Raw genomic sequence first — 14128 nt, forward strand, 5'->3', positions numbered from 1 at the left:
GATTTTATCATAGTTATCAAACACTTTTCAACCAATTCTGAGAGGGTTCTTACGTTGTATGTATGTATATACATATATATATATATATATATATATATATATATATATATATATATATATATATATATATATATATCCAAAAGTAACACCATGTGACGATGCCTTTATTAGTACGACATCTCGTATGTTAGGAATTTATCAAGTACATCTTGTACTTGATCAAACTGTAAGAAGCTAAATGTACACACACAAAAAAAAACTCAATATCCACATGGTGTTTCTTTTTATATACCTATCGGCAACTGCTGCCAATTACATATATCCATAAAGTCTGTCCACAAGAAGATGACCATATCATCCCACCGTTGGATGTGGAAAGTTTATTTACCTGTGTTCCAGTTGACAAAATTGTTCGATTCATCTTGGATAGAGTTTACAGGAACCATGAGGTCCCCATACTGAATATACCAGAAACACATCTACGAAATCTTCTTGAAATGCGTAAAACAGAGGCTCATTCCCCTTGTCCCAGAGGAGGAATGTACTGCCAAGTCGACGGGGTTGCTATGGGTACCCCGCCAGGAGTACTCTTTGCAAACTTTTACATGGGTACAACTGACACACAAGTTCTAGATAACAACCGCCCTTCCTTATATGGCCGGTACATCGGTGACATATTCATCCACGTGAAAAATAGGAAAGAACTAATAGAGCTAAAGTAACGATTGAGCATTGAATTAGAGCATGTATTGGAAAACGGTGGATCACCATTGACGGTGTAAAATCCAAATGAGGTAATGTTACTCTGAAGTTCCCCCCAGGGTTCGGTTCTGGGTCCGTTATTGTTCAATATATATATATATATATATATATATATATATATATATATATATATATATATATATATATATATATATATATAAATGACTTGGACAATAAGATTAATATTGATGTTAATAAGTTTGCGGATGACACTAAAATAGAACGCCATAGCTCTAGGGAAGACGCTGGGATACTGCAAAGTGATCTTAATAAAATGTTTGCATGGTCGGAGAAATGGCATATGGACTTCAATATATCAAAATGAAGAGTGTTAAACGTAGACACAACACAGTTAGCAGGTATAGCTTGCATGATGCCATTTTAGAGAAAACAGAATGTGAAAAGGACTTAGGAGTGTTAGTGAGTCCTGACCTTAAATCCAGGAAACAGTGCACTAAGCTAGGAATGGGGCTAACAGGGCATTAGGACTTATTGCTAGGACAGTTACAAACAAAAAGTGCAAAGGTAATCATTAAATTTTGGCGATAGTCAAACCCATCCTCGATTATGTGGTACAGTTTTGGTCTCCATCCTATAGAATGGATATTAATTTACTGGAATCAGTGCAGAGGAGAATGGTCAAAATGATACAAGGGCTTAAGAAATTACAATACGAAGAAAAGCTTAGGCATCTTAACTTACACTCTCTAGAAAGACGAAGAGTGCGAGGTGATCTAATAGAGGTATTCAAATGGGTCAAGGGTTATAACAAAGGTGATACAGGCAAGGTCATCATATTAAGACAGCAGGGCAGGACTCGTAGTAATGGATTTGAGTTGGACAAATCTGGGTTTAAGGAAATAGGCAAGAATTGGTTTACCAACAGAGAGATTAACTAATGTAATAGACTTAGCAACCACGTAGTGAGCGCTGAAACTATCGGTTGATTTAAGAGAAGGTTAGATAACTTTATGGATAAGGATGACAGGTGGTAATGAACTGCCTAGTGTAGGCCTTATGGTCTCTTGTAATCTCTCCCATTCTTATGTTCTTGTGTGTGTGTGTGTGTGTGTGTGTGTGTGTGTGTGTGTGTGTGTGTGTGTGTGTGTGTGTGTGTGTGTGTATGTTTGTGCGTGTGTGTGTGTGTGATTCACCATGGTCTTGGATCACGTGTTGGTCTTGTGATGGACAGACATTACCATTACAGATGAGAGCTCAGAGCTTATATATGACCGATCTATGGATAATGATGTGACTTTGCACACACACACACACACACACACACACACACACACACACACACACACACACACACACACACACACAAAGGATTACAAAGGATTACAAAAGCGGAGCATGCCGACAGGAGACCTTTTGATCCATATATAGGTCGGATGCAAAAAAAAATAATATAATAAAATAATAAATAAAAACTATAATAATGTAATTAACAAATAAAATACATAAATAAATGCATAGGTATAGTTAAAATAATAAACAAACAGGTAAATAGTAAATAATAATAAATTGACATATAACTAATAATAAATGAAAATCAGACAGACAAATTATAACAAAACAAAAACAAATAATATAAGATAAATTATAATCATTACAGCATCTTACTTAGGTATTTATCTAAATGATTCTTAAAGCTTCGAACTGAACTACATTGCACTACCTGTGCAGGAAGTTTATTCCATTCATTAACTACACGGTTGGCAAAGTTGTTTCTACCTACTTCCAAATTGAATCTATTTCCGAACAGTTTGAGACCATTGTTTCTTGTCTGATTCTCATTCAATGTGAAAATTTGGTCACTTTTGATGTTGTCAATTCCCTTTAAAATCTTAAAGACCTGTATCAAGTCACCTCTGAGTCTACGCTTTTTTTAGGGAAAACAGATTCATGTGCTTTAGTCGATTTTCGTATGATTTATTTTTGATATTTGGAATCAGTTTTGTGGCTCGCCGTTGTACTTTTTCCAGTCTGTCAATGTCTTTAATGAAATTCGGTGACCATACGGAAAAAGCATATTCCAAATGTGGACGAACACACATACACACACACACACACACACACACACACGCACACACACACACACACACACCACTCCTTGCCCACGAGAGTTGGAGTGGCGTCTCATAGCGAAGCAACACTGAAATTATTTCAGCCTTGGGCAGGATTCGAACTCGGACCGCTGGAGTAGCGTTTACAAACGCTGCCACTGCGCCGTCGAGCCGCAGTGTGTGTGTGATTCACCATGCTCTTGGGTCATGTGCTGAGCTCGTGATCGACAGTCGTTGCCCTCCCAGGTGATAATTCAGAGCTCATCTATTTCCCGATTTATAGGTGGTGTTGCGACCGTACACACACACCTACACGCATCAAATTCTTGCCCGATGCAGAACCACTTGCTGTCGGTACCACTACAAGAGCAAGCCGGTGTGTTGTGTGCCATAAGTTTCAACAAATACCTATTGTGCCAGACACCCTTCTGTCTGTATGTTCCAGACGCATTTCTTACTCTGAACTACTGCTAGTGAGGTGAACGAGTGAACATGAAACTCCTATTTCCGTGCGCGTGGGTGGTCTGTGGGTGGTACCCATGTGTTACACGTGACGATTGTTCTCGTTGTCTTGGTCTTTGTAACCTCGAAGTTGTGGCACAACATAAATATGGATACTGTACACGCTGGGCTGGCAAAGCATTGTTCATATATAAACTTGGTGTCAGTATTATTAATCAAACCTTGTCTCTGTGATCGATAGCTCTGAGGGTGTCGAATCACGTTTCGTGCATGAGACTGCATGGTTTGGTCCAGTTCGCCTGGCGACGGCAAACAGTAGATCTGTACATCAAACAGGTGTTGGGGGTTACGATGAGAAAGCTTGATAAATTTCTTTTGTAGTTGCGTTAATCGTATCACGAGATTGAGTGAAAAAGAAGGGGAGATTGGAGAAAAAGAGACGCTTCGTGGTGGTGGCCTTGTCGAAGAAGCTGCAGAAGCGATGGTCCTTAAGTGGACACGAATGAGAGTCGTCTAATCCAAGTTCCTCCGAAGTTTTGGGGGTCTTCTGAGGTTTTAGGTCATACGAGCCCCGGGCTTCGCCCGTCGCAGTTTCACCGGGTGCTCTACCTTCTGGCGTTTTATTAACCTACGGTAGTGGACAGTTTTCCCAGCCTATGTCAATATTGTGAGTGCAGGGTCGGGACAGGGACCGGGACAAGGATCGAGGGTTGTTGCGGGGCTGTAATTGAAAGAAAACAAAAACAAAAACAAACGAATACCTGACAGATTCCGACGGAATCTGACGGACATCGACAGTCTCCAACAGACTCATCGGTTACCTGTCCATATCGAATGGTCTTTACGAATACATATTTCCTTACTGAAAGAGGGAAAGAGAACGAAGAAAGTTTATAAGCGCCATGGGAGCTAGAGAGAAAGGTCGAGGTCATATTTTTAGGTCCGGGGCGAGGCTACCCACCCTCTCAACCTTCAATTTTCGGATAAACACTAATCCTAACAACACTTAAATCCTACCAACAACGCAGTTTGCTCTAGACCTAGATAGGGGCACAGTGATCGCCATCTACCTATTCAAACATGTGTCGTGCTTTGAAAATTTTATTCTAAGAACAAACGACTCCATGCAGCTGCGGAGACCTTGACATTAGTCTGGCACACTCAGCTGATGAAGACCACGTGTCCTTAGCCGGTTGTGGTAGCTGACTGGACAGGTGTCGTGTATATCTGAAAGGACAGTTGGAGGTCTCTAATGGGACCCAAGCCATATCCATTATCATAAAGAGAGATCAGTAACAAGCTCAGGTCAAGAAACATGCCATACCATTATAAGAGACAGGGCCGATTTCAATGTCTGCAGAGAGAAAGAGAGAGAGAGAGAGAGAGAGAAAGAGAGAAGAAGTCACCTGAAAATTGGACCAACCAGTGCAAACATGCATTGTCATTTGTCATCAAAGAGATAGATAAATAAATAAACAAATAGATAGATAAATAAGTGGTAAATAGATAAACAAATAAATATAATGAAAAATAACAGACATTAGGATCAATATGATGGCATGTACGTTTACCACCAAATACAGACACACGCACACACATCCCAAAAGTGCCAGTTTCACAGTATTCTAAACACATTCTGGGCTAGATAAACTACCATGGACAAGACTACACGTGGACGAATACACTTAACATGGTAGCAATATTTCATATGCACAATGAAAAAGTATATTCACTACAAAATCAGGATGTAAAGTACAATGATCCATCATCCTATGCTACAAATGGCGATATTGTCCACATAGGACAGAAACGGTTGTGAATTTTGGATCCGAAATACAAAACTACAAAGCGGTGTAATACAATATAAATATAGAACAGAAATGCTCACTAGAAAACGTGACTCAGATAGAGGAGAATACAATTGTGGGTACGTGTGTTGGAGTGTGGAGTATACGTGTAATCAAGTCATCTTTATGTTAATGTCACTGTCATGATTTCTTTTATTTTCTCGAAATAACAAGGTCACGCGACCGCCCAAGAATAGCTTGATCGCATGGGCAAATGTAAATGGTTTTCGCCTTATCACAATGGTTTCACAAGTGATCTACAATATGTATAGACAACTGAAGGCCACAAGTGTTAACGTAGTCGGGTGGCAACACGAGACGGACACGAATGCACACGCACACGCACACACACACACAATTTTGTCCAGATCCAGATGCACACAGTCCACCCAACCCTCTCTTTTAGCACGTCGACCGTGCTTGGAATTTTTTTTAAGCATGACCTTTCTTTTCGAAAACAAATTGTCGTTGGATTCAAATTTGTGGTCACGACTTTTCCATCTCGATTTGGGACCTGCAAAGGGCTGTCCTTGGGCAACATTACATGCGGGTGGTAACCTTGGTATTAAGGATAGAATAGTGATCAGGGATCTAGGTTTGGGACATAGGTAAGGGTAGGAAGATAATGATGGGTAATCTTAGCTAGAAAAGTGGCAAGACTGGAACTACCAATTACATGAGATGAAGATAATTCCATTCTTGGATGCTGCAGAGGGAAAACGAGTAATTAAGAATGTTGGTGCTTGTCTGGTATGTGTGGTATTTTAGGCTGTGTTTACCTTTAGCTGATCGTGTAATTGTTGGATTTGAGTACGTGTCCCTGTTATGTCTACTAAACTGTTTGTGATTTTGTAACATCTGTTGTTTTTGTGTTCGTCTTATTATTATTTAATGGTTTGAGTTTTATGCCTTGTTTGAGACTACTGACTGATGTAGTGAATTTGAAATCGAGTCAGCTGATTCATCTCATAGTTTGTTTGTTTTTCTCATAGTCTACCTTTAGCTGATCGTGTAATTGTTGATTTTAGTACGTGTCCCTGTTATGTCTACAAAAGTGTTTGTGATTTTGTAACTTCTGTTGTTTTTGTATTCGTCTTCTTATTATTTAATGGTTTGAGTTTTATGCCTTGTTTGAGACTACTGACTGATGTAGTGTATTTGTAACCGCTTTTTTTTGGCTCATAGTCTACATCATTGTTAGTGTGTGGATCCTAGACGGTGTTATAACATTCTAAGTGTGGGTGAACGAATTATTTTGTACACAATATTTTGAACGTCTTTGTTTCACCTCGAGAGGTTCCTACCTAAAAATCCCAGGGTCCTGTTGGCTGTGGCTTTGATACTTCTCACGTGTGATTCACCATGGTCTTGGATCACGTGTAAGACTCGTGATCGGTAGCTATTTCCCTCCCGGAAGAAAACTCAGAGCTCATATATGACCGATCTATGGGTAATGCTGTGACCTTACACACACACACACACACACACCCAAAGCCCACGAGAGTTGGAGTAACGATCCGCAACGCAGCGATCCTGATTTTTTTCGGCCCTGGGCGGGATTCGAACCCGGACCGCCGCAGTGGCGGCCGCGAACTCTACCACTGTGCCATCGAGTCGCGTGTGTGATCAACCTCATGTCCGATGATATGTAGACCAAGTATTTATGGTAGTGGACAATATTTAGGTTAGTGTTATGGAATGCGTAACTGTAGTGGATAGATTTGTTGCTACGAGCGAATCTGATGTGCTGCTATTTGTCAGGGCTGAAAGTCATCTGACTGCTTCTCAGTCCTAAAGGGTATATAAGTCATCATGTAGTCGAAGATAGTCATCCCTATTTACTATCTACCTACATACTAAACTATCATATGCAAAAAGCCTAGTAGTATAGGTAAGCGACATTGGAAGGAAGAGGTCATAAGACAGCGCTGTGGAACTCCAAAGGATACAGAAACAGATAAAGACTTACTACTCTCAAGAACAATTAGCTGTTCCTTAGTGGTCAAGAAACTATAATTCCAATAGGTGGTCATTTGATGCCATGATAATCTAATGTTACTAAAAGTCTTTAGTGTGGAAATTTATCAAAGGTTCTGATAATGTCTAAGTCTATGGCGTCCACTTGTTAAACTTTGGGATTGTTTAGTGATTAAGATATGGCTTTTATTGGCTCGAGTAGCTTAGTGGGTCGAAAACAGCGCTGTCAGTAAATATATTTTACGTATCGAAATGGTTTCTTATGTGTCCATAAATTAACGTGTATGTTCCAATGTTTTGCAATGGAAAAAAAAGTGAATACAATATGTAAAAACTGTAAAGGATAGTCTGTATGTGTGAACAGTGAATACAACTGATGACAAACATAAAGTTTAAAAAATAATGGTATTCTCATAAAAAAAAAAAAAATCAGCGCAAATAATTTCAGACAGCTACAAATATGACCCGCTGTAACTGGTAGGGGACTAACATGAAATAATATTAATTCAATATATTTTACAAAAAAAAAAAAACATACAAATAAAAAAGTAATAAAATAATAATGATACTCATGTAACAGATACGATGGATGTTGTGAAGAGCAAAGAAGGATAGACATGGAAAATGTGGAGGAATGGGGAGACCGTTCATTATAACTTAGTCTAACCTAAGATATACCTTATAAATGTCGACGTCGTTCTCACTTTCGCCTTCTTCGTGTACATCTAGGCTGCTTTTGACAGGAAATTATTAATTTCCTTCCTACACCATTTCACACTGGGAAAAAATCCACGTTGGTATCGTCTTTTAAAATTCATTAACGTTCAATGATTTTAAAAGGTACAGGAGCACTACTTCCACAGATAAAAATCATCTCGAAATTAGAATGTCGACATTTGGAGAAAATTGGTCGACATTTGTAAGACGACAAAAATGACGGTTTTTTTCACACCGAAAATTGCTGGTGGAAAAATATTGCTCTACACTGGAAAAAATAAATACATGTTCAATGTTTGTATGACCTTAAAATGAAGAGTCACAATGGAAAACAAATATGAAAGCAAAGCTATTTGCTGAAACTGTTAGACAAACATGGTGCCCTCAGGCCAGTGATGTAAAATAAATAAATTAATAAATAAATAAACAAAAAATAATCAGTGTCCGACGATATGAAATTTAGTATAATTTGTTAAAATGTTTGAGAGTAAAACAGAAATAGTGGAAATTACCACCGCCCGAACACCTATAAGTATTTTGACAATTCAATGTACCATAATTTCCATTTTATACTGATTTGGTGCATATACTTAATCTTTCTCTTTTCTTTCTTTCTTTATGAGAACCCGCAGAGGCAGCATAATCTGTATGCATTCTTGTTTCTTTTACCTAACATTTATTATTCATTTGCATCCACAGGTAAATTAACTAACATACATCATATTCCTTCAACAACCTTCATCTTGTTTCTTAATTAATTTTTAAGTGACAGAGTAGTTAAAGTAAGCTCTCCTCACCATTTAAATATACTGGTTCCAATAATATTTTGAAGTACCTTAGCAATGCATCTGGTGAAGCCATAAATGGTAAGGTATATAAATAAATTTCTCACTCAATAAAACAATGGTAATGTCTGTTATTTTTCACTGTTTATATTGTGTTAATCGATGAATAATGGCGCGAAATTGACATCACAAAGTCTACAGCTATATGAATAAATTCAAATTGTTCCCCTTTCATTGGTTGTTTCTTCAAATCACATTAACTGTGTGTACAATGTTATAGGATGTACTTAGGAGAATTGGATATAGTTATGAAAAAATATGAAAAAACGGTAATGATAAGAATTATATCAAATTAAATAAACTCACCTTCGGTTTGTTTACTTCCAGATCCAACGAATGATGGACGGAAACTCATATTCTTGATCGTCTTGACGTGATCAGAAGATATAATTTCACCTTATATTCCACAGGAGAAAAATACGAATAAAAATTATTCAAATGAATGGACATCGTAAAGAACATGCCAAAATCAAAATTATGACTGGGAGAATCACTAGATAGCTAAAAGGGATGATGATAGTAAGTCTGCATTTACGCCAAGCAAATCGAACCGATTCATGAAGAATCAACACGATTCATGAATCGTGTTGATGCTTCATGAATTGAATCGATTCGATGATTCGCTTGGTGGAAACACAATCTAAGAAACTTGGCAATACAGTTCACAGAATCTTACTGTAAATCGAACAGATACTATATATGGTAAATTTATTAAATGTATAAACAAAAACAATAGGCCAAGTAGTAGATTATTCTATGTATCTAGGAAACAGTTTGTGTTGGACAACAAACTACATGTTGGTGTATTCTATGTACAGTAACTACATCACTGTAATTTGTCAGTACACCTAGAATATACTTATAATTCCATGCTAAGAACTTTTTGCCAATTTACAAAAATCATAAAAACGCAAAAATAGGGATACAAATAACGTGTGCCTTAACTATTTGATAATAACTCATCTATTTAAAGCCGACATTAATTCCCGATCTTGTAAAATCATTTGAATACTATCATCAATCTCTTTTTACCTGTATTATTATTATTTTTTCTTTGGCCGAAATTCCGAGTTCCTATGATTGGAAATATATTGGGAGTTGTGGATTAGTCAGACTGATATTTTTACTTTTTTAAGGTCTCCCCATAAATATGAGTATTTTCTCTAATTTACCTTACAAAAATTATTATATTTATTTCTATTCGGTTTGAAATATTGCTACGATAACCTACATTGACGAAACAAAATTTACATTTGATCTATAGATTAAATTTTTTATTAGAAGTGTACATTCAATAATGAATAAGTTATTGAAGTTATAAATCAAAATACATACTTTTTTTTTCTTGCCGAAAATTAATAAAAGTACATTCCTCAGAGGAATAAGGTTTGATTATGTTACGCTAAGCTTGGTATATTGGTCAGGTTTGGAAAGGTTAGGTTAAATTCCACAAAGTATGATTTTTTTTTCAAATATCACCTCTAACTTGTGCTTCCCCACCCGGAAACCACACTCCCACCCACCCACACACACACGATGGGGTGATGGGATAAGAGCAAAAAAGTGGATTCCGCCAAATTTGATAGTCAGATTTAAATTTAGAAAAAAAATCTAGGAATAACTATGCATTATGGAAAAATACCTTAGATGTGCACTTCTAAAAATTCCCCGTTTTGTACTATGTATTTTCTTAAATTTGTGAAGTCTTTAGAACAATAAATTTAATAATTTTTTTGTTTAATAATGGGTATAAACAATTCCAGAGGTGGACAGTGAAGTCATAAATACTTTCCCACGATGGCCACTATTCAGTATTTTGCTGAACCTAACAAAACATGTATCGGTGCAGAGCACCATTGCGTACATACATACATACATACATATATATATATATATATATATATATATATATATATATATATATATCGATGCGTATGCACTCTACCAACAGGGACAAATTCAAGCTTTTTAAATAAAACCAAACAACCAATTTACTTTTATTAATACAATAGACATTAATTTCTTTACATCTTATGCACTTGCTAATATTGCACCTCGGCCTGGTTGGCGGGGGCCGGGCGTGTGAGTGTTGCGTGGGGTTGCCGGGCGGACAAATATGAAATAAGGATATATATATATATATATATATATATATATATATATATATATATATATATATATATATATATATATATATATATATATATAAATTCTGCCACAGACGGTCCGCCAGCACTACTGACCCACAACCCCACAACGCCTGGTCACCCCTGTCTAAGATCTACCCGTAACTCAGCACTCGGTAGGATGCGTCCGTAGAAGCTCTCACACATCACACATGTAAGCACACACCTGTACAGCTGTAGCAGGTGTACATCAATGAATACATACAGAGGTTCTGATAAGGGGGGGCGGGGATGGGTTATGGAGTCCAGTATTAGAGATATTGTTTGTGTAAATTAGTAAGCCATTAGGAATATGACAGAGAGAGAAAGAGAGAGAGAGCGGGAGAAATAGATAAAGAGAGGGAGACAGTTGAATAGCGAGAAACAGAGAAAGAGAGGGAGAGAGAGAGAAAGGAACAGAGAAAGAGAGACTGAAGGAGATTTTCACTAAACATGTTCAGCAAAGTGGCATCCTTCATCGATTTTATTCTAACCACAAGCGACTTTTATCCATCTGAGGGGAAAGGACGTCAGATTGGAAGGGGTCCCGACCTTTCAGATGCATAAAAATCACCTGGGTTTAGACAAAATAAAATGAACAAAATCTGACACTGTTGAACATGTTAACGTGTACATATATAGAGATTATGTTTGGTTAAGCAATGTTATTATTAACAGTTACTATAGTGTACTGGTTCATATAGTATTACAATATTCCAATGATCTATCGACGTATGCTTGTAAACATTATAGAGTTGTTCCATATTTACATGATCTATTATACTTTCTATATAAACTTTTGAACCCGATTGTAAACTGCGATGCAGTGTATAACCTTTGACACCCAGTATAGGTTCCTCTACCCTCCACCCCCACTCATAGAGGAAGAGGAGGAAGAGGAGGAGGAAGAGATGAAGGAAAAAAAAGAAGAGGAAAATCAACGAAAATGGGAAATTTTAAAATACTACAATAATAATATGTTCTTATGAGTCCTTTTTTTGGGGGGGATGAAGGGTCTTGGAGTTTGTGAAACATTGAAATACAAGAACAAAATAAGATGAATATGGTCCTTAATGTGCTTAATAAATATATATAAATATAAAATGGGTCGGGGGCCGGTTATACGTAATTCTGACAGTTTCTTCGAAATTCAAACTGTATTTTGAAAACCTACACAAACCGTCATCTCGCGCAAGCATACGCACCCACAAGAACTACACCAATAAATAAGACTCATACACATACATACACGCATGCACAAATAGGTAAATAAATATAAAGCATTATAAAAGCATTTTCAACGGGTCTAAGAAACGTTAGTCTCACCTTATGGCAACACCGACTGACTAACCGGTGTTGCCTTCCTGTGACGCAATTTACACACTAGACCCTAACACGAAATTTTACCAAATGTACATCAAATCGTACGTACAAACGTACTTAAAAAAAGATAAATTAATTTACAAAACAAAATAGAATTTTCACCTAAACAAATCTACAACAGAAGAAGACGACATACATGCCATTATCAGTCGTGTATAAATCCACACTTAAGTACAAGTCTTTGGGATGCATTAATGTATTATAAATTGTCCGTGTTGTCAATTCATGAACCCAATGTCATATACAGTACATATATATATATATATATATATATATATATATATATATATATATAAATATATATGTGTGTGTGTGTGTGTGTGTGTGTGTGTGTGTGTGTACATGTACATATAGAATACATGTTTTGTTCAAAAGTTCCTTACCCCGCTGCTGGGGTGATTGGGTGAAATCTTGGGTGCTCAGATCGCTGTTGTGTTCTGTATCGCTTCCAATCCTACAGTTCGTAGCAGATTCCACACCTTTCATATGTTTTGCGTCGTAAGATGGTACCAGATTTGACTCAGGATTAAAAGGTCACGGGTTCGTATCTCCGAAGCAGTTAAATTGATTATTTGAAAATAATAATTAATAATAATGTATTCGACTATATTTATCCTTTACTAGTTTATGCATTTATATATTTTTCGCGCTAAGTGCTATTTGTCAAACTGGTCACCCACAATTTCTGTTCTGCTATAATATATCGAAATTACCATAAGTACCTCAGAAAGCATTTAGAGACTGCCTGAGAGGTTACTAGCTCATTTTTCTAAGCTGGCAGAGACTTATTCTAGAAAAAATAGCAGCAGTTGATAAAATGACAGGTTTTGTCAAAATGCAAGCGTAAGCACGAAGATAAATGGGAAACGCTGACAAAAAGACGTTGAAGTAAGCGACTTGCAAAATGAGTTTTCTTGTCAACGACATTTAAGTAGAAAAATCCCTAAGTTCAGTTGAACGGGGTATGTGTGTTCATAAGGTCAGTGTGGCTGATATGTGTCGTTAATAGTTCACTAAGTTTGAACATGAAATGTCCCAGATACAAAGTTTCTTAATTGGGACTTCAATAACTTCTCGCTTCTATGATCGAAAATTCTGTAATATCAATGACGAGGAAAGAGCTGCCTTAAACAGCGTGAAAAAATAAATGAATAAATAATCGCCGTGGCTTGTTAGGTACAATGACAAACTCACGGACCAAACCCTAAACCTACTTGACTCAGCAACCTTCCTTACCAAGGAATTGCTGCCATTGTGATCAATATAATCGCCCAGCGGCTGTCAGCACAGATGGAAAAAATAACACCCTGTACGTAAGGGGCCCGTGGAGCGTTGGGGGTATGTGATGTCGCCTGAATTGTCCATCATTCTTACGGAAGCAGCCGACAAGAACCTTGTTCACGCAGGCTCTAGCTTTTCCACTACCAAAAGTAATATTGCAAAGATGAATAAAATCGACTGTCGGCAAATGGAAGGTATAATCCCAAAAGACAAGAGTGGATGTGAGGCCGAACAGGAAGAATTGAATTTAAAACAAGTTTGATGTCTGAGAAAAATGTGGATTTAAAAAAAAGTGGGATACGATCGTCTGGCGTTTAGACAGAATAAAATATATAGTGTCTGACAGTCCAGTGTGTATTTGTGTGTGTGTGTGTGTGTGTGTGTGTGTGTGTGTGTGTGTGTGTGTGTGTGTGTGACGTGGGTTGTGCTACCTACTGCCTTGTTATCTCGACAATATAAGGGACATGAAAAAACAGTTCCTTTGGCATGGGTCACAGGAGACTTGACCTAGAATAACCTATGATAAAAGACAAGGTCAATCTTGACCCTAACCTTCGTAGCGAAAGCCACAGTTCACATATTAAACTGACTTCTCCGACACCCAAAAATAAATCTAATGC

The sequence above is a fragment of the Oratosquilla oratoria genome, chromosome 23, assembly GCF_046742065.1.
Source record: "Oratosquilla oratoria isolate Oo_2021 chromosome 23, ASM4674206v1, whole genome shotgun sequence".
In the NCBI taxonomy this organism is placed as follows: Eukaryota; Metazoa; Arthropoda; class Malacostraca; order Stomatopoda; family Squillidae; genus Oratosquilla; species Oratosquilla oratoria.